The 22,709-nt window shown below is 40.5% G+C and overlaps 1 protein-coding gene across 2 annotated transcripts in view; it reads left to right on the forward strand.

Moving 5' to 3' along the window:
* The first annotated feature begins 2,654 nt into the window (after window positions 1-2,654).
* HIVEP3 (HIVEP zinc finger 3) overlaps window positions 2,655-22,709 on the forward strand; it is a 534,394-nt gene continuing 514,339 nt past the window's right edge. For both annotated transcript variants that reach the window (XM_054492548.2, XM_054492562.2), the window contains exon 1: window positions 2,655-2,781. The gene's annotated coding sequence lies outside the window, so the exon portion shown is untranslated. The remainder of the gene's footprint in view (window positions 2,782-22,709) is intronic.

Here is a 22,709-nt window from a genome sequence, read left to right on the forward strand (position 1 = left end):
TGGGATCCTTCAGAAAACCCAATAAAAATTTGAAGAACCCAGCCTCTTAAGGAATTTCCCAGAAACTACACAGCAGGAGTCAACTGCAAGTCCCCTCTGTCAAGAAGTATCAGGGCCAACTGCCTCCAGCCTTATTCCACCTAGGATTCAAATTCCAAATGAAAGATGTCATAGTGCTCCAGCTTGGGGGCACACCTGGCCTGGGCCAGGTAAAGTCATCATCTTCACTGGCAGTCTCCCCAAGCCCATATCTCTTGGAGTGAGCTCCTGAAGGAAAATCAGCATGATGTTACCCTAAGAAAGAGCTACGCTGGCTGAAGTAATGGGTGTCCACTTCAACAGCTGTGTGGAAACTAGATCTGAAGGGCACTAAAGATGAAGGGAATTAAAAGTCAAAAGACAGTGGAGATATGGACCAAGGCTATGGTAGTATTGTGGGATTTATGAATATTTATGAGATAAAAATTGGTGATTGACTTTAGGAGAAGGAAGAGGGCAGAATCAAGGATGATTCCCAGGTCCTAGAATGTGGTAGTAGATATTATTACTGGAGAGAAAATAGAGGATAGGGAAGGGGAGATGACAAATAGCTTATGACACTCCAAGTTTAAGAACTCTGTGGGACATCAGGTGGAGGCTAGAATTTGAAGCATAGTAACTGAACTGAACTCATAGGCATGGACGATATAACCTAGGAAGGATTCTGGAAGAAGCCACAGAAGAGATCAAAATAAGTTTTGATCTTTGAAAAGATTAAAATAGATTTGCCAAGAAAATCAGATCAAAAGACAAAGAATGGAAGGAGGAGGAGAACCAGGAATGTGCAGGGTCATAGAAAGCCACAGGATAAAATTTCAAGGAGAGAGCAGATTTGAGCTCTGGTGCAGGCAGAAGCCACATTCTAGGGAGCTAATGTATAAGTGGGAGTAAAAACGTGTGGGCTACCCTTGCAAGAATCTTGGATGAGAAGGGCTGGTTAACTGCATGGTAACTTGGAGGGCATACAGTGTCAAGAGAGGTTTTTTTTTTTTTTAATTTTTAAAAATTTTTTTGTCATTTGGATTTTTGGTTTAAATTAAAATATCATTCACATACCATAAAATTCACCCTTTTATACAATTCTGTGGTTTTTTATTATATTCACAAAGTTGTACAGTCATCACCACCGTCTAATTCCTTAACATTTTAATCACCCCCCAAAGAGGCTTTGTACTCATTAAGCAGTCACTCCTCATTCCCCCCTCCTCCCAGTCCCTGGCAACCATTAGTCTACTGTCTTTATGGATTTGCCTATTTTGGACATTTCATATAAATAGAATCACACACTATGTGGGTTTTTGTGACTGGTTTCTTTCATTGAGCACTATAGTGTTTTCAAGGTTCATCCATGTTGTAGCATGTAACAGAATTTCTTTCTTTCTTTCTTTTTTTTTTTTTTTTTGAGATGGAGTCTCGCTCTGTTGCCCAGGCTGGAGTGTAGTGGTGCGATCTCGGCTCACTGCAAGCTCTGCCTCCCGGGTTCACGCCATTCTCCTGCCTCAGCCTCCCACTTAGCTGGGACTACAGGCACTCGCCAACACGCCCGGCTAATTTTTTGTATTTTTTTAGTAGAGACGGGGTTTCACTGTGGTAGCCAGGATGGTCTCGATCTTCTGACTTTGTGATCTGCCCGCCTCGGCCTCCCAAAGTGCTGGGATTACAGGAGTGAGCCACCGCGCCCGGCCTTATTATTTTTTTATGGCAGAATACTATTCCATTGTATGGATAGACCATAATTTGCTTATCCATTTGTCAATCGATGGACATTCAGTTGTTTCCTTTTTTGGCCTTCTGAATACACTGCTATGAACATTTGTGTACAAGTTTTAGTACAGACATGTTTCTAGTTCTCTTGAGTGGAACTGCTGGGTCTCCATTGATTTTTGTTGGGCGAGACCTGATACTGTTTACAGGCTGAGGGTAGGGCGCCGGTGCGGAGGGAGAGGTGGGAGAGCCAGGGGTTGGGGAGAAGGAGGGAGGGCTGAAGCAGAGGAGGCCACTTTCTTCAGCATCACTCACTCTCTGTTTGGCACAGCCCTAAATGCGGGCTAATCTCCCTTCACATCTTCTAGACCCTCTGCAAATACCTCATACTTGCTGACCAGGGAGCGAACCCAGCGCTTGAATAAAGCACCCCTAGCCGGGAACCGGTTGGCTGGTTCGTTTTCTGATGCAGATCACAATTTTGGGGTCTCCTCTGGTTAGAGCCTGGCCCATTCGGGTTTGGTTTTCTCCTGGACGTTCGTTCACAGGTGAATAAAGCCAATTCACCGTGGAGTCTGCGTCTGAATCCTTGTTCCTTAGGTCATCCCGGGGTCCCAGCTGCCCGGGATGAAAAAACGATGCCCTGGTACCAGAGGTCGGGGACCAGCAACGCCGGCGCTCAGCGTAACCGCTACCCTCCCCAGCCACCGCGCACGCGCCTCTTCCCTGCCAAGGAAGGGGCGGGGAGTAGGCGGGGCGGGCACCTTTGGGGCCAATCGAAAGCGAGCATCCCCGCCCTCCGAGCCGATGGACCCAGTTTGACCCCGGCGGTGGGCGGAGGAGGCGGGGCGAGCCGCGCGGCCAGGAAGGGGGCGGGGCCCGGGGTCTGGAGGCGGGGCCTGGGGCTGTCAGTCCCGCGCCCGCCGCCGCGCCGCGGCTCCTCGCATGCCGTGGCCCGGGTGGCTGCCAGCGCTGCCGCCCGCCGCCCGCCACCCCGGCATCCCAAGCCGCCTCCCGCCGCCCCGGCCCGGCGCGCAGGTAAGGCTGGCCGCGGCTGCCGAGCCATCGCGCCCCCCTCCTCGGGCTCGGTCTGCCGCGCGGTCGCCCTCTCCGGGCCGTGTCAGCGCCGCAGCTCCCCACTGCGCCCGGGGGCGGTCCCGAGGGGCGGGACGAGAGCCCTCCCCATCCCCCCCACGCCTCCGGGCGCCGGCCCCCACAGCTGGGGTCCCCCGTCTGGCCTCCGCAGCTCCGGCGCGGGGAGCTGTCCCGAGCCCCCTTTCCCGGGCCGATTACACAACCTCCGGCCCTAGGGCGGGGGCCCCTCCTCAGCCCCGGCCCCACACCTGTCCCCGCAACGCGCTCCCAGGCAGAGGGCAGAGACCCGGCGCGACAGCGGGGGCCGGGAAAGTTTCACTTTGTGGTCAGGGGTTTGTTGACGTCTGAGAGATGCGGGGAGAAGGAGACTGAGCGGCGAGGATGCGCCTCGCCAGCCGCGTTCCCTGTGCCCGGGGTGGCCCTGGTCCAGGTTTCCCTTCCAGAAGTCCTGCCGGCAGCCCGGCTCTGGGCCGGGAGGCTGCTGCTGCAGGGCGCCCGGGTCTCTCCGTCTCTACGTTAGCGGGCTCTGGATCGCAGCAGTCTGGGGACGGCTCAGTCTCTCGCGCTTGCCCCCTTTCTTAATTTAGCATTGACATTTAGACCAGTTGGACAAATTTACTTAGCATTTTCCTGACACTTTGTATTGGTGAGTTGCTTTCCCATCCCTAATTAGTTAATTAACAAGATGGGAAAGCTAAATAAGATCCTGGAACGAAATGCCTTCAGTCTGGCAACTCTTTAAAAACCTCTGAGAACTCTAGGCTCTGGTTGCGTGGAGAGATGCTTTTGGCCAAGGTGAGAGAGCGATTCCATGTCTTCTGGTTGCTCGAGGAGGCTTTGGTAATAATGGCACGGCTTTCTCTGCCTCCCGCTGATTGTGCCATTTATTGAGGGTCTTCAGTTTATGGTGGGTTATTTGGTTTTCTTAACTCAAGAAAGGAGGAATCAGAAGTGTTGCTGATGAAGCAGTTGAGGAAAACACTGAGGTTCAAATAAGTTTGGATACTTGTCTGCTTTACCAGGTTACCTTCGTGTGCAGAAAACCTTGGCTCTTACCATTCTCTCCCAATATTCCCAGTAGGGCTGTATCCAGCTGGGTTGGCGTTACTGGTTCCTCATTTAGTCTGAAGACCTCTTGCTACCTGAGTGTACAGTCCTGCCTAGGGATAACCTCTAATAGTGGACTTAATTAGCACTTTTATCTGCCCGTTAAGCAATACAGCTTGAAATCCCTTGTAATCAGGCCCTGTTGTAGTGTTGAATCTTTAATAATACCTGATTCATTTTAATAGTGTTTCTATAATAATCTTTCTATTAGCATGCCGGTTCTGCAACATCAGTAGTTTTGGTATAGAAGCAGCAATTTACTAGAAATATTATCATGGCAAAAACAGTTCTCTAACAGATTTGCAGCCCACTTTACTTAGATAATTACTGATAAAGGCTGTTAAGATTTTTAAAAAAATTTATTATTTGGTGCAGTAAATGTTACAATGCTTCTGATGTATGAGGTCTTTATGAGGTCATTCCTTCCTGTAGTAATGATTACAGTTCTTGTGTCACTTAAATCTGTTTTGGACTAATATTGTGTGAGTTTTCACCCATGCTAATTTATTTTTAGACAAAATTCAGAGCTAACAAGATTTGGTTTTAATTTGCCAGCCTATGTTTTAATAAGGAAGATATTTATTGTATTTTGGGTGTTACATTAGAGGTAGGATAGCATATTTTATTAACATACGTACTGTTTTGAGGGGTTTAAATATATTAAGCTACAATTTTACAACAGTCCTATAAGGAAGGGATGATGAAATTGAGGCCCAGTTGCTTGACTCAGGTCACATAGTTAAGTAAATGACAGCCAGATTCTAACCTAGGTAGCCTGAGTTCAAAGTCCAAGTTCTTAACCACTGGACTATCCTGCCCCTATGCTTTCAAGAGGCAATTATTTCTACCTGCTGTCTGTACAATATGATATTCTGCACAGTGGGGAGGAGAAGAGCACTTTACAGTGTAATAACAAACATTGAGTTAGGAGTTCTTGTTCTGGTCTTAACTCTAGGCCACCAGCTAATCTGTGATTTTGAGCAAGAAACCTTATCTCCTTCCCTTTCAATTCCTCACTGGTGGAAAAACAGCAATTGAAGCAGATGAACTAACTAGCCTTGCTACCCTAGGGAACTGGAGAGATAAGTCAATGCAGATAAGAATTAAATATCCTTCTTCCTAAGGCACAGCATAAGACCAGGTGTCAAGTGAATGGAGTGTGTGTCATAGGAAAGGACTAGGAGGGCATATATTCTGCTGAAACCGGTGGCTACCCATGGGAGTGCAGTGGTTGAGGACTTAATGTTAATACTTCAGTATTGTTTTATTTTGTTGCACCAAGAAGTGTTACTTTTGTAATTAAAAAAAAAAACAACAAGACAATTAAAAGAAGTCATCCTATAGAGGTGGGGTAACCATGTGCAGGACCATGTGAGGAGCATTATAGGGGACCGTGTGGCATCACTTTGCAGGAGGCATCACTTTTTAGGGGTCAGATGATGGTAGGACTTGCATGGCAGACCAAAGAGTTCCCAGAATCATGGGAAGTCAGGCTTGAAAGGAAACTTTAAAAGTCATTTAGTTTAACTCCCTCCTCCTGTTTCCCTCCACCATCTATCCAGTGGATAAATCCCTCTGCATGTGGGCACCTGTCCCACTCAGTGCTCGTCCTGCTCCTGCTTGGACACCTCCAGGGTCAAACATTTGGTGTGCTTCACAAACTGCACCAAAGAAGACAGGATTGTATCTGGTGCTAAGGAATGGGAAACCACAGAAGGCTTCTGGCTGTTCTAGCTTGTGCTCTTGAAAGACTATCCATTGTCAGAATGAAAGCTAAATTAGAGGAGAAAGGCCAAACCAGGGAGACCAGTTAGGAGGCCGTGGCCAGAATCTACGATGAGGGGATCCAGACTGAGACCAGCAGTGGCATGAAATGGGTCCAGGAAGGAATGGACCCTGGAAGGCAAAATCCCTGCACCCAGCAACTGCCTGTCCATAAGCAAGGGAGAGGAGGAACAAGACGACATTCCCAGGGGAATGGTGGGGGAGGGGGGCAATAAGAGGATGGAGGCTTGGGAGAGCCGCTAATTGGAGCTGGGAAATCCAGTGGGGTGGAGAGGAGAGACAGTTTTGAACACATAGCCCCCAAAGCTGTATCGTAGACTGTGGCTAATGCAAGACCTGTGCAGACCAAAAACAGATTCCTTAAGAAGAGAGTGTACCATTTAAATATGGTGGGAAACCCTCTGCCTAATGAAGAAAAATTGTGGTATTTCCCAGTGGGTGTTGCAGCTTGTGACACTGGCTCATTTAACCTCCCGTTGCACTTCTTGGTCAGGTTGGGAATCGGGTATTCCTCCTTCACTCAGAGTTGAAGGAGGTGGCAGTGAGATGGAGCCTGCACCAGTGAGTCTTTCTGACTCCGAGTCTTAAATACAGAATTGGAACTGGGAGCTGTAGGGCTGGAGCATTTTGTGTGTGAGAGGATGCTGCCTTCCTGTGGTTACACAGAGATGGGGTTGGGGTGTGACTGTTTGGAGTTGGGCCGGGGATGCATTGGCTATGCTTTTTTCTGATTTTGTAGGGAAATGTCGTTTTAGGGGATCCTGTTGTCCAGTGACAACTGTTAAATAGGTGCTGGAGAGCCAGTGCATGTCATGGGGAGTACTGAGAAAGTCATTGGAAGTTTTTCTTTCCAATTTAAACACAGATTATGTGGCGTTCAAAGAGGGCTTGGAGCACAATATTTTGATTACCACATTGACTGGAAAACAGGATAATTTGGAAGAAACAAATAAGATTCACACAGGAAACCATGAAGTCAGAGCAGATTCACACAGGAAACCATGAAGACAGAGAAAATATAGTTGTGAAGGTTTTAAATTAATTTTACTCTTGTTACTTTATATACTTCTGGCTTAGGATACAACATTTACGAAGTATTTATATTTAGAAATTTATAAGTTGGAAGATATTGTATATGTGGGAAAAAAACTGTATAATCTCCTTTTTTGGGGGGTGGGGCCAGGACAATATTGTTCTTGGATTTTCAATATTTTTTAGACTAGTAGTTCTTTGCCAGAGGTGATTTTGTCCCTCAGGAAACACTTGACAATACCTAGAGATATTTTGGTTGTCAAAAGTTGGGGTGGTGTTTGTGCCACTGGCATCAAGTGGGTACCGTGGATGTGGCTGAACACCCTGTAATGCATGGGACAGCCCCCACAACAAAGAATTATTCAGCCCCAAATCTTAACAGTGTTGAAGTTGGAAAACTCCACTGTAGGCAATTAAAAAAAAATCTTACTAGGAGCAAATTGAGTTTAAAGGGAAGAAGAAGAAAATACAAAATATTCCTACAAACTGATCACATCTGACATCCAGGAGGAAGAAACAGCTAAACAACCTGCTGGAACACAGGCATTTGCCTGCCACCCAGGAAGTATTTCAATAACTGGGTTGTTCAGCACAGTAGTCCGGAACAGGAAGTAGAGGACGTTGTAGGAAGAACAGGCTGTAGGGGTAATTGGTAGAGGCAGATCTAGAAGGGAAGGTCAAGAAGGGAAACTGGGTTCTTCCAGAATACTTTTGAAAAGTTCTAGGGCATTTTTCAAAGGTTATTTTGTTAAGGACGTTGAGTAGTGCTTAGAAGATACAGTCTCCACTCTGAGGGCACATGAACCCTCTAGGCTGTTGATGAGAGAGTCTGAGCACTTCCCAGGTTTTTCTGCATCTAGACATGAGTAAATAGTGAAGAACATTTGGTTTTGTTTTCAGGTTATATCTGTGTCCTCCTTCGACCCTCCTTTTTAAAACTTTTTCATTATGTAAAATTCTAAACACGTACAAAAATGGAGAAAATAGAATACTGAACCCCTGTTTACGCAATACCCGTCTTCAATGATTGTCAACTGCTGGCTGATATTGACCTATATCTTAGACACCCCTCCTTTTTTAAAATCTAGAAAATAGCATAAATAATTACAGATTGCCTGCCTAATAGGAGAGGCTTGGCAGTGAAGGATGTAAGTGATTTTCTGGTGCTTGGGCCTCCCCGGAGGAAAACCGATAATCGACGTGTGTGATTATAAGAGCCACGAGGGCCTGAGAAGTAAGAATAGGCCCAGGCAAATCTGGAATGGGGGAGCTCAGCTCTTCTTGGTGGGAAAGTACAGTGGTTAGAGACACACTTCTTTCTTTTTAAACCTCCTTGGTAGAGAAGAAGCCTACTTAGAGTTCTTTGCTAGGAGAAACGTGTTTTTGGTATCAGTTGTGGAGAGTTCTTTCAGTTCCTGGAGGGAGCATAGTTCTCATGTTTCCTTTTGGGATGCCCCCTTTCCTGTTGCATGACCCTCTAGGGCAGGGTTATCCAATCTTCTGGCTTACCTGGGCCACATTGGAAGAAGAAGAATTGTCTTGGGCCACACATAAAATATGCTAACATTAACGACAGCTGATGAGCTAAAAAAAATCGCAAAATAATCTCATAATGTTTTAAGAAAGTTTACGAATTTCTGTTGGGCTGCATTCAAAGCTCTCCTGGGCTCTAGGTTGGACAAACTTGCTCTAGGGTGTGCTGTGTGGTATAAAGCCAAGGGTTCCTTGTAGTCTCTGCCTCTGACCTGATGGCTTCTTCACAGGGTGACTCTTCCCCAGAAAGCACAGGGCAGGGTTGGGTGGGAGAAAGGCAGTATTTCCAGTGGTTATGAAATGACCTCTTGCAGCAATTGCTTTCTGCATTCATCAGTGGATGGAAGACTCTTGCATTCCAGCCACTGGTGGAAACAGCGTTGTAGCTGACACTTTGGAAACAGGGCTTTCTTTTCCTAATTGTGTCTCCTGGAACTACAGGATTAATTTTTTTTTGGCCATTGGAGAATTGGCATGCCTTTACTTGACTCAGTGTTGTGTTGTAATATGCATACAAAAATGGATTTAAGAGTTGAGAGAATTCTTGAATAATCACATAATTGATGTCTATGAATTCTAATTAGTGCTAGTTTCTACAAACTTAGACATTCTGGACTAGGTTCACAAGCAACTACATTGGTGTGAAGACCTGGGTCTTCAGAGAGCTGTATTTTCCATCCTTGTGTTATTTATTAAATGCATTTTTACCCTCTATTTATTCCACAAGGAGGTGTAGATGGCAATAGCTTATTATGAACATTCTGTATTACAATTTCAGATTTTCAAGTATCACGCCTTTCTCTAGGAAGGGGCCGCTCCTAGTCTGTTAATAATAATCATTATTCCCAAGAACCCTTTTAGGTAGGAATTAGCATCCCCATTTTGCAGATGAGTAGACTGAGGTTTGGAGAGGTTAAGGAATAATGCTAGGAGGTAATACTGAGGTTTTTTTTTTTTTTTTGTCCAGACCCACTTGATTTCAAAGCCCAAATGCATTTCAATAAGCCTTCTGTCTCTCATGGTTAAAAGTTGGTGGAAGTTTGTACCAGGATTGGTAGAGAAGATGGGGGCAGGTGCTGTGAAAGGGGACTGAGAGTACTGGTTACTCCAACTAATGAAATCTTCACACTGAGCCCCCCTGAGAAACATTGCTGTTGAGTGTGATAAATTACTGATGTCCTGTTTTTGAGCTGACTTTACAAAACAAAAGTTGTACCCTGGTATTCCTTGGCCAGATTTGCTCAGTGGATGTATATTCTTCAGTCTGCATAGTGTTTTTTCTTGTAAAAAATTAGATTAGTTGTCATTTAACAAGTGGGAGATTTGACACTAAAATATAGATTTCTGCCTTCTCTTGAACCATCAGAAGATCTGGCGACATTGGCCCCGTGTTCCCCTGGGCAGTAGTTAGTTACAGTGGCTGCCCTCTTTGGATGCAGCATAGGCTCCTGAGTTTGTCATATTCCCCACCCTGGCCTCTTCACCCGTTTATCTTAACTGTCAGGATTCTGAAGGCATTTGAGTTAGAGGCACCCTAGTAGAAGTTGTATACATTCTCTCTTCAGTGTCAGGGATGTATTAGAGAAGGCTTGTTTTGTTTTTAATTAAAGATCCCCAGCATTTATTTCCTCTTTGTAGAAGCCTGGGGACGGTAACTATACTTGGCGTATAAACAGACACACTCACATTCCCCTCCCCTTGACCCCCAGAAATGGCTAATTGGACTCTAGATAGGTTTTTGGACTAAGAAAGACCAATCAGATTTGGGATTTGGACACTGAGTCAGTAAGCTGAGGAGCCTCAGGCAGGGAGGATTTATAGACTCAAGCTGGAAGTGGTGACCTTGGAAAGGTGGAGTGGAGTAGTGAGTAAAGAAGCTATATGTCAAGGAGGTGGAAGATCACGGGCAGCAGAAAGAAAAGTGCTTCCTGGTCTCTCCTTCTACTGTACTTCCTGCAATTGTGTTCCTCTGTGTCCACAGCATACATTCTGTGATATTTACTGAGCACTTACTATAATGCCAGGCACTGTTCTAGATGTTTGTGATGTATCAGTGAACAAAACAAGATGAAGTTCCTGTTCTTCTAAAGCTTAGATTTTGATGGAAGAAAAGATAATGCTAAGCAACAACAACAAAACAACAAATAAAATATATTAGATAATAATAAATACCAAGAAGAAAAATAAAACTGGGTCAGGAGACAGGAGTGGATATAGGAGAGAACATTATGTTAGAGAGATTGTTCAAGGAAGGCCTCTTAATAAAGTGATATCTGAGCAGAGATGTAAATTAAGTGAGAAAAAGTAAGCCATGAAGAAATCTAGAGGTGGAGCATTCCCTACTGATATGGTTTGGCTGTGTCCCCACCCAAATCTCAACTTGAATTGTATCTCCCAGAATTCCCACATGTTGTGGGAGGGACCCAGGGGGAGGTAACTGAATCATGGGGGCCAGTCTTTCCCATGCTATTCTCGTGATAGTGAGTCTCATGAGATCTGATGGGTTTATCAGGGGTTTCTGCTTTTGCTTCTTCCTCATTTTTCTCTTGCTACCGCCATGTGAGAAGTGCCTTTTACCTCCCGCCATGATTTTGAGGCCTCCCCAGCTATGCGGAACTGTAAGTCCAATTAAACCTCTTTTTGTTCCCAGTTTCGGGTATGTCTTTATCAGCAGCGTGAAAATGAACTAATACACCTGCAGAGGGTTCAGCAAGTGCAAAGGCCCTGAGGTAATTGTATGCTTGGCCTGTGTGAAGAACAGCAAGGAGGACGTTGTGGCTGGAATGCAATAAATAATGGGAGAGGAGGAGGTGGAGGGAATGCAAGGCCTCACAGTTATATTAAAGACTTTGGATTTTATTCTGAGTGACATGAGAAGCTATTGGAAGATTTTGAGCACAGATGACATGATCTTGCTTCTGTCTTAGAAATAAATTCTATATGGAGAATAGATTGTAGGGCAGCTAAGGTGAAGCAGGAAAACTAATTAGGAGGCTATGCAAGAGTCCTGATAAAATACAGTTGTGGGCTTGGACTAAAAGAGAAATGGAGATGGCAAGAAGTGGACAAGTTTTGAATATATTTTGAAGGTAGCATTGACAGAATTTGCCAACGTATTGGGTATTGATCATGTGTGTGAGAGAGAGAGGAGTCAAGATTATTTGAAACTTTGTGTAAAAACATAGCTTCATTTGGTGGCATTTCAACTTGTCTTCCTAGAAACATTCAAAAGCAAGGTCAACAACAACAAAACCTTGAAAACTCTATTCACAGCAAAAGTAGGAGAGAAATTTAGTCCATAAACTTCAAAATACGTGTAAAGACTGTCCCAAGTAGATGAGATCAGGTGGAAGCCATTGAGGAAATGAAGGGAAGCAGCATAGAAATGGTGAGAGAGCCCAGCGATAGTAGATCTTGGAAAGTACTGGAAAAGTCATGCTCTTTAAGATGAAAAGTCCACCCTGACATGAAAAAGCTGTATCTGTTGCTTGCAATAGTTTTGGGAACTGAGTGTACAGCTGGTGGAAGAAACCCTCCTAGATGTAGTTCGGTTCAGAGAGCAAAAGAAGAGGGGTTATGTAAAGAATCATATAGGCAGGCTGCCATATTTGTAGGAAGTACTCTGTCTCTGTGGTAGCAGGGAAGAAGAGAGTCTTTGGGTTGTAAAAACAGCTCATCTGAAAGAGTATCCTAGGCATGCCTTCCTCCCCTGCCAAGAGGAATCTCATGCAAATACTGTAGCTTGTCCAGGAAAACTCAGCTCAATGATAATGGAGAGAGGAAATTTGTGGCTTTGGTTTCTGATAATGGTAGGATAGGTTATTTGGACCAAAATTCTACTGAAAATATTAAAATGTTGGATGTATTTTTTAAATTGAAAAAATTTTAGATTTTCTTAAAAGCACTGAAGAGCTGAGGAGAGACTAAAACACTAGAACACCTAAGTTCTTTTTGCCCTGAGAACATTTATTGATCCTAATAAATATAGACTTTAGTTTTGGCGGCCTTGCAGGACAAGGAGGTTTTTGTCAAAGTACATGCCTTGCTCAAGGTGGAGAGTCTCATAGGAGACCATCTCCATATAAAGCTGGATTTATTCAGGGCAAAGGTGAACCAGAAATAAAACTAGTTCTCTCTACCCTTCTGGGACAGCAGGGAGGTTGCCCTGATACTGAGCAGGGTAAGAGAAAAAAGGAAAAGTAAGTTATCGTGACTGACAAGCCTTTTCACAGATTTTTTTTTTCTTTTTTGAGACAGGGTCTTGCTCTGTCACCCAGGCTACAGTGCAATGCCACGATCACAGCTCACTGCAGCTTCGACCTCCTGGGTTCAAGTGATCCTCTCACCTCATCCTCTGGGTAGCTGGAACTATAGGCACACACCACCACACCCGGCTAATTTTTTGTATTTTTTGTAGAGGCAAGGTTTTGCCATGTTGCCCAGGCTGGTCTTGAACTCGGCTGGGTTCAAGTGATCTGTTCTGCTCAGCCTCCCAAAGTCCTGTGATTACAGACGTGAGCTACCATGCCTGGCCCTTTTTACAGATTTGAGGATGGTTTTATGTCACCTCAATTTCTGAGAACCTCAAGCTATGAACTTGGTTTAAGGTAGTTCCAAGTTTAAGTTAGAACCAGTTCCAGGTTCCTAACCCCACTCCCAGATACCTGGCAGAATCAAAGATGAATCTTCGGAGGAGGGCACCTTCTTCCTAATTTTCAGGGACAATGAGCAGTACAGTCAGAAATAACAAAGCATACAGGGAAACAAAATATGATGCAAGAAACAGCAGAAGCAATGAATAGAAAAAGAGAAAACCAGACTCACAAATTCTTTATGTATTATAAGTACAGAGACAAATAAAAACCTATGCTTATTGTGTTCATAGAAATAAAAGTACATTTATAAATATCTTCATGGAATGGGTAACAATTAAAAGTGGCTTGGCAGATTTTAAGAAAGTTAAACAGAACTAGAAATAAAAATATAAAACTGAAATTGTAAAATGTAGTGGTTTCCCATTAGACAGCACATATGACAAAATCAAAAAGAAATTAGTGAATAATTGAATGACGAGGCATAAGAAATTATTCAGATGCTGCACAGGGAGACAAAAAGACAAAAAATATGACAGAGAGGCTAAAAGACATGGAAGCTGGAGTGAGAAGATCTAACACGCATTTAATTGGAAAGGATAGAAAAGAGAATGGGCAGAAACAACTATTCAAGGAGATGATGCTTGAGATTTTTCCAGAATTGATCAAATTTATTAAGCCAAAAATTCATAAGCAGAGCACTGAAGACAAAGAAAAAATTCTAGCAGGAAAAACAACAACAAAAAGACATATGACTTTGGAAAGAGTGTCTTACATACTTCTCAACACCAATGGAATCTAGAAGACAGTAGAATAATATCTGTAACTGAAATAGCTGAAAACTTAGGATTATATGCACAAAGTACCTTTCAAGAATAATGGCAAAATGAAAACATTTTCATATAAAGAAGAATGTGGAGTTTGCCACCACTTTAGTGACTTTGCCTCACTGAAGGCAATCTTAATTGATGTACTTTATGCAGAAGGAAAGCACTTGCAGATGGAAAAAGCTGAGATGCTATAAGGAATTAAGGATTTTATAAAGAGGTCACCATGTGGATGGATGTAAATATAGATGAACAATGAAGCATAAACAAAATTTTAATATCTTATGGGCTAAAATATTTAGAAATGAAAGACAACAATAGCATATAAGTTAAGAAAGGGGGTAAAAAAAATCAAGAGGATTCTAAGGTCCTTATATTACCTGGAAGGAGAGTAAAGATAATGACTATCTTCAGGCTGATAAATTAACAATGTATGCTGTCATTTCTAAAATAAGCACAAAAGGAATAGAAGCAGGGTATTTAACATCCCAGCTAGTTGAGGAAGACTCATTTGAAACATAAGACTACAGAAAGAGTGAAAATAAAGGAATGGAAAACTATATACTGTCAAATAATAAGCAATGTATCAAATAAAGTAGAGATTGTGATTAAAAACATTATTAGAGATAAAAAATTATGTTCACAAGGAAAATATGTTTGAAATGTATATGTACTTACAACTAAATAATATATAGAGAAGAAAATGACAGAACCACAAAGAGGAAGAGAAATATCCATGATCATAGTTATTTCAAATTAGAATACCTAAGACATTTTAAAGGAGAACTAAGTCAGAGCACTTGCTGTATGGATATCATGTCTTATTATAAAGCTATCGTAAAAACAATGGCATGGTGTTGATTCAAGGATAAACAAAGAGTCCAACAGAACAAAGTAGAAAGCCCAAAAACACGACTTTGCATTTACAGACTCTGGATATATTACAAAGGAGACGCTACAGATAAAGGGTAAACTTTCCAATAAATGGTACTGGGACTCATGGATATGACATGAAAAAGATGTAATTCGACTATCACTTTACACAATGCATAAAAATCAGTTGCAATGGATGTCTTGAGACTGGGTAATTTACAAAGGAAAGAGGTTTCATTGGTTCATGGTTCTGGAAACATGATGCTGGCATCGGCTCAACTTCTGTGGTGGCCTCAGGAAACTTACAATCATGGTGGAAGGTGAAGGAGGAGCACGCATGTCACAGAGCCCAAGTAGGAGCAAGAGAGAGAGAATGGCGGGAGGTGCTACACGCTTTTAAACAACCAGATCTCATGAGAACTCACTCACTATCAGGAGAACAGCACCAAGGGGATGGTGATAATTCATTCATGAAGGATCCACCTCCATGATCGAATCACCTCCCACGAGGCTCCACCTCCAACACTGGGGATTATGATTAGATGTGAGATTTGGGTAGGGACACAGATCCAAACCATATCAATGGGCTTTTAAAACTTAAATATGAAAGCAAAAAAATGGAAGATTTTGAATGGTAATATAAGAGAATATCTTCATGATCTCTGCATAGGGAGGGGCTTAAATAAAATGCCAAAAACATTAACTTAAAAAAAGATTGGTGGCCGGGTGTTGTGGCTTATGCCTGTAATCCCAGCACTTTGGGAAGAAGAGGCAGGCAGATCACTTGAAGTCAGCAGTTTGAGACCAGCCTGGTCAGCATGGTGAAACCTTGTCTCTACTAAAAATACAAAAATTAGCCAGGTGTGGTGCCACATGCCTGTAATTCCAGCTACTTGGGAGGCTGAGGCATGAGAATCACTTGAACCTGGGAGGTGGAGGTTGCACTCCAGCCTGGGAGACAGAGTGAGACTCTATGTCAAAATAAATAAATAAAAATAAATAAATCAAAGTTGAGAAAATTTATTACATTAAAATTGAAAAATTTTTAAATAAAAACCACTATGAAAATAATGGAATAAGGAGTTACAACACTGGAAAAGAAATTTGTGAGCTTTGTGAGGACAGGGATTGTGTCCATTTTATTCATCATTGTATCTCAGCACGTTCCATAGTGCCTAAAATCAAAGCTCCAGCATCCAAGATACTTTAAGTACTTACAACCATTTCCAAATGATGGATACTTACCTACAGAGAAGACTCCACATCATAAACCACAAACATTATTCTATTGCTTTCTTCTGTTGCTGTTCATTCCTTAGAGAAAAAAGAAGAGATATATAGAAGTGGTGACTTAACCAGACAATTGTTTAAAAATATGCATTTAGTGTAGAAACTATGTGTTCAGGATTGTGCAGGTTGCTGAGAAAAATATATAGAAATATAAAACAAGAGTCTCTTCCCAAAGGAGTTTACAGCCTACTTGGGAGATTGTGACAAATATGAAAAAATACTTGATAAATCTGGACCATTTAAATAATGCTATTTATGCTATAGCCATACATAGGACAGAGATAACACTTCCAGATGTGGTAATTGGGAAATATATCATGGAGGAGGAAAGATTTGATCTATGTATTGAAGGAGGGTAAGTTTATGGGCAGGAAGAGAGCATGGAAGCAAGCATCCCAGGTGAGGGATGCTTTGTAGGAAATAAAAATTTAAGGTGCTTTGGGGAAAGGGCAATCTCATCAGAGTGGAAGGAGACAGATTAGAAGCATAGATTCTTTAAGAATAAATATGAATGAGTAGCTGGAAATTTTCTGAGAAAGAATAGTAGTGATGTGAACATAAAAGCCTAACTAGTTATGATAAATGTATCTGTAAGTAAAGTAATTAAGCCAGTTTGGGGTTGGCAGAGGAATTGTGCCAGACGTCTGTGGATTTTGCTACCCAGCAGCATTCGCTCTTCTCCTGGTTGTGGGCCCCCAGCCCTGTTGCTATTACCTGGAACTGAAGGTTAAGATGATGGTTCAAAGATGAAGCCGCCATGGAAGAGAGCATAGCAGACAGATGGAGAGAAACTGCATCCAGGTGACCCCATTTGTACTAAACCTGGTTACCTGGTTTTTCTTTAGTACATATGCCAGTTTGAATTGGTTTTGTCATTTGAAATGAAGAATGAAAACTGGCAGATGCATAGACAGACAGAAAGATCAGGAGAGCAGAGTAGAGAATTCAGAAACAGACTGATATACACGTGAGAATTTCCCCTCACTGGACATTCCTCAGTCTTTGCTCTGAATCTCTTCCCAACTTCTTGTAGTATCCTAGGTCTCAGGCCCTAGACTTCTTATCTATTCTTAGATGAATGAATTCAGTCTTGTGGTATGATATATCTATTTGCACATGACTCCTAAGTTTATATTTCCAGTTTTTGTTATTCTCCTGAGATTCAGACCCATATATTCACTTGTCCACCAAGATTCTCCACGTGAGTGTATAAACGGATCTGAAGTGTAACATGTCCTATACCAAACTCCTAACTCCCAACCCCCCCTTACCCTAAATCTGCTCCTTTCCTAAGAATCTCAGGCTCATAAAATGGCAGCATTGTCCACTCAGTTTCCCAGGCCAAAAACCTAGGAGTTAGCCTTGAGTCTTTTCTTTCCTATAACTCTTACATTTAGGCCATCAGCAAGTCCTGTTGACTCTACCTTCAAAACATAGCCTGGATCTGACCACTTCTTATCTCCGTATAGGAGGTAAGTAGATATGTAGGTTCCCAACATAGTCCAAGCCAGCACCATCTCTTGCTTGGATTATTGTAATAGCTTCTAAGTGGCTTCTCAACTTCCTTTTTTCCCTCTTATGGTCTATTCTACACACATTAGTTATAACAGTCTTCAAACACAAGTCAGATCATGTTACTTGCTTGTTCAAAGCCAGTGTTTTCCCATGACATTTTTAATATCCCAAATCATTACCATGGTCTCCAGGACCCTGCAAAATCTGACTTCTGCCTAGATTTCTCAATCATCTCTGCTTCTCTCTCACTCACTCTGCTACAGTCACACTGGCTTCTTCACTCTTCCTACAACGTGCCAAATACATGTCTACCTTAGGGCCTTTACACTTCTTGCTTTGGATCTTTTGATGGCTCATTCCCTCACCTTATTCAGGTTCTCCTCAAAGTGACCTTTCCTTTCCACCTCCCCAGACCCTAACCTTTCTTGGTTCTTTAGAACACTTATTACTATTTTGTTTATTGTCTGTTCTTCTCATTAAATGAAAACTCCATGAAGCAGGAATGTTGTCCTCTTTAATAGTATATTCCTAACATTGGAATAATGCCTGGTTTATAGTTTGAGCCAATACATATTTTTGAATGACTTATTAAATGAAATTTTTGTATGATAGAGGTAGCACAGCATATCATTTTGTAAGAGATTTATTATCCAATGGCTGGTTTTGAGAAAACTAGTTAGACATTTTAGGAGAAGATGTATGCTTAATAAGAGGATATCATGAACAGTTTTGTGCCAACATACTTGACAATTTAGATGAAATAAACAAATTCCAAAAAACCTGATATACCAAAGCTAACACAAGTAGAAATAGAAAACCTGAATAGAGCTATATCTAGTAAAGAGTTTAATTCATTTTTAAAGACCTTCGCATCAAACAGCAGACAAACAAATAAATTTTCTGGGGCAGATGGCTTTTCCAGTAAAGTCTTCCAAACACTTAAAATAAATAATAACATCAATCTTACATACTCTTTCAGAGAATAGAAAAAAAAGGTAACATTTCCCAGCTCATTCTCAAGAAAAAACATTATATCAAAAGCTGACGCAGACATTACAAGAAAAGAAAATTAAAGACCAAACTCTCCTGGACATAGATACAGAAATACTAAGCAAAATGTGATACAGAAAAAAGATAATACATTATAACCAAGTGGGATAAACTTTAGGAATTCAAGAGTAGTTTAGGATTTGAAAATAAATCAAGATAATACCTTGTAGTAACAGAATAAAGGAGTAAAAATCTACATACAATCTACATAGATATAGAAAAGGATTTGATAAAATTCAGTATTGATTTATGATTTTTAAAAAGCCTAAGCAAAGGAAATTTGTTAATCTGATAATGAGTGCCTAAAAATATCTTAAACATCATACTTGATGGTGAAATGTTGAAAGTCTTCTCCTTGAGATATCTGCTAGCATCACTTTAATTTAGCATTGCATTAGAGATCCTAGCCATTGTAGCAAGGCAAGAGAAAGAAATAAAAAGTATATGGTTTGGAAAGTAAGAAATAAAACTGTCATTATCAATAGGCAACATGACTGTATATATAGAAAACCCAAAAGAATCTATAGATAAACTATTAGAATTAATAAGCAATTTTAAGCAGGGGTGCTGGATACCAGGTCAATATATAAAAACCAATTATACTTACATATACTAGCAATAAAAAATAGAAAATGAAATTTAAAAAACAATACCATTTACAATAGCCTCAGAAAATACCAGATTCATAGGAATAAATGTGATAGAGATGTAAGATTTCTACACTGAAAACAAGAAGACATACTGAGAGAAATTGAAGAAAACTTAAGTAGATGGAAAGATATACCATTTTCATAGAATGGATGACTCAATATTGTGAAGATGTCAATTTTCCTTAAATTAATTTGTATGTTATACAAGCCATTCAAAATTCTAGCAGGCTTTTTAAATGGATATCAACAAACTGAATATAAAATTTGCATGGAAAAGAAAACGGCCAAGTTAAGCCAACACAATAATTAAGAATATGAAGGAGGCTGAGATAACTTATGGCACCAAATATTTAGAATTATTATAAAGCTATTGTAATTAAGTCAATGTGGCATCTGTGCTAAAATAGACAAATGGCCCTGTTGGGGAGGAAATATAATTTTTCCTCAACCTCTATGAGTTCTTAGTTGAGACAGATTCCTGTAACAAAAGACAAGATTAACAAGATAAAAACAGACAAGCTAATTAACATGTGTAGCACACATCATGAGGGAGAAACTTTAATGAAAAGTATCTCAAAGCAATGGCTTAGAACTCAGGCTTATATAGCATCTTCAACAAACAGCAATACATTTGTAGACAAATGAAAGGACAAATGAAAGGGTTTTAGGTTTCCAAGGGTGGGAAATGATGGGAAGGTAAATATGTGGGAGGAAACTAATGGAGTGAGGTTTATTTTCAGGTTCCTCTGATGCTGTCTCTGGGCTGATAAAGAGTCTAGAGTTTTCTCTAGTCAAAGAGAATTTATATCCTGCCTGTAGGCAGAAGGTAGGATAGGGTGAGCTTCTTCTCTGTTTATTGCTTCTTAATTGACTTTTGCTAAAAAGTAATTTTTATGTCAGAGGCATATTTTGGGGTGACATATTCCTGTTTCCTTAAGCCTAATGCAACAGAGTAGAGAATTTAGAAAGAGATCTTTATATGATCACTTGATTTATGACAAAGTTGACACTAAAATACAGTAGAGAAAGGATGTCTTTTCAATAAATAGTGCTGACTCAATTTAGCATCCATACGGGAAAAAAAGAATCTTCATCAAGCCATTCACAAATATCAATTCTAGCTGCATTGTAGATCTCTATATATTAGGTAAGACAATAAAGCTCTTAAAAGAAAACATAAGAGAATATCTGTATATCCTTAGAATAGCCAAACATTTCTTAAACATTACACAAAAGGACTAACTGTAAAGGAAAACATTGATAAACTAGATTAGACTAAACTAAAGAAATTCTGATCATCAAAAGATACTATTAAGGGAATGAGAGAGCAAGCCCAGAGTAGGAGAAGTTACTATAAATAACTACAAATCAATATGAGCAAGGCAAGTAACCTAAAAGAAAAGTGGACAAAAAGCTTGAACAAACACTTTACACAGAGAATGTTCAAATGGCCTACAAATATATTAAAAGTTATATCAATTGCATTCATTGTCAGAGAAATGCAAATTAAATCTACAAAAAGATATGTCTACATATTCTTCAGAATGGCTAAATTTAAAAAGTCAGACAACACCAAATGTTGACAAGAACACGGAACAACTAGACTCTCATATTATTGGTGGGAATGTAAACTGATAGAGCTATCATGGAAGACTGTTGGGCAGTATCTACTGGGCAGTATCTACTAAAGCTGAACATACACTCTGTACCCCCAATTCCCCACTCCTAGATATATGACAAACAAATATAGTATATATATTTGCCAGAAGACATGTGTAAGAAGGTACATAGCATTCATAATATTCATAATAGCCTCAAACTGGAAGCAACCCAGATATCCAAAGACAGTAGAATGGATAAATAAATCATAGTATATGGAATATATACAGAAATGAGAATACATAATCTATAATCACATGCAAAAACATGGGCGTATGTCACAAACATAATGCTGAGAAAAAGAAGCCAAATACTCAAACAGGCAGCACTAATCTCTGGTAAGAGGAATCAGGATAGTGGTTACCTGGGGGTGGTAATGACTAGAAGCGGGAATTAAGGGGACTTTTAGGGTGTGAGTCATATTTGGTTTCTTGGTCTGGGTGTATGGTATGGGATGGGGTTATTTTGTGAAAATTCATCAAGCTGTACAATGATGCCTTGTGCCCTTTTCTGTATGTATCTTATACTTCATTAAAATTTTTATTTAAAAAAACCTGGATCCTTACTTCAATTCTTAAACCAAAGTAAGTTACAGCTAGATTACATATTTAAATATAAAATGAAAGGTCCACAATTAAACATGGATGAACTTTTTTTATAATCTCAGAAACATGAATTGGACAAAATTTCTTTGAAAAGAAAATTAAAATGGTAATAAATAAATATCAACATGAAGAAAATATTTATAAAATAATAATGTATTATGTGTTGCCAGTCAGATCATCAGACATTAAAAGATACAAAATACTCAGTGTTGCTAAGGTTTGGTGAAAGGGTGCTCTCATGTTTGATTGTTAGAATAATTTGTTTCTACAGCATTTTTGGAGGACTTTAAAATGTGCATACTATTTGACCTAACAATACATTTCTAGGAATTTTATATTAGGAAATATTTGCATACATAAATATATCAGGATAGTAATTAAAGCATTTTTATAATATCAAAACTGGAAATACTTTAAATGTCTGTGAATAGAGTACTGGTTATATAAGGTACACCCTGTTTAATAAAGTATACTGTCTGGTAGAAAGAATGAGGTTGATCTGTATCAGTGGATGAAGTCATATGGCCAGGAGATACTGATTGCTAAATGAAAAGAGTAAGTTGATGAACATTTGTGTAGTGTGATCTCATTTAAAGAAATATATATTTCATTGGAAAATTCTAGGAAAATATACACCAAACTATTTACATAAAATGATCACATATAGTTAAAAATATTCATGTGCCTGTATTAAAATCAGTAGGAACTATACCAAAATGTCAACACTAGCTCTCTCGGGGGATTACTGAGGCATTTAAATTTATTTTTGTATACCTTTGTATTCCAAATTCCCTACAATGAGTGTATGTTGATTTAATAACCAGAAGATGCTAAATAGGATTATTAAATTTTGTCTGTATTTTACCAGTTTCATGATAAAGGTCAAACTCCTAATGAAAGCATTTCTTTCCCATCCTTACTGCCTGTCTGTCCACCTTTATCTGGCACTGACCTTCCACATGCACCTTGCATTTCATTTGTATACAGAACACAGATACTTTCTTATTGGAAATAATTTAAACAATGAGGAGCACATAGAGAAAAAAACGTGGAAACTCGATCTTTTTCTGTATGTTTGCTCACATATGTATGTGTATATACAAATATAGTCTTTTTAAAAGCATAAATGGGATGCTTGCCTCCTCCATCTTAACCACATTCCATTACTTGCTGTTCCTTGAACCATTCATGCTGTTTGAGCCCCACATAACTAGCCAAAGGCACCTTTTACTCTTTCTTCCTGTCCATGTGCAACCAGCAGTTACAGTGTCTAATTATTTGATGTTTTTCCTAAAGACTTTTGATGCAAGAGGTTCAAAAGGCACAAAGCATGAAAGGAAAGCAGACATAGCC

This window comes from Pongo pygmaeus, chromosome 1 (assembly GCF_028885625.2).
Source record: "Pongo pygmaeus isolate AG05252 chromosome 1, NHGRI_mPonPyg2-v2.0_pri, whole genome shotgun sequence".
Classification (NCBI taxonomy): domain Eukaryota; kingdom Metazoa; phylum Chordata; class Mammalia; order Primates; family Hominidae; genus Pongo; species Pongo pygmaeus.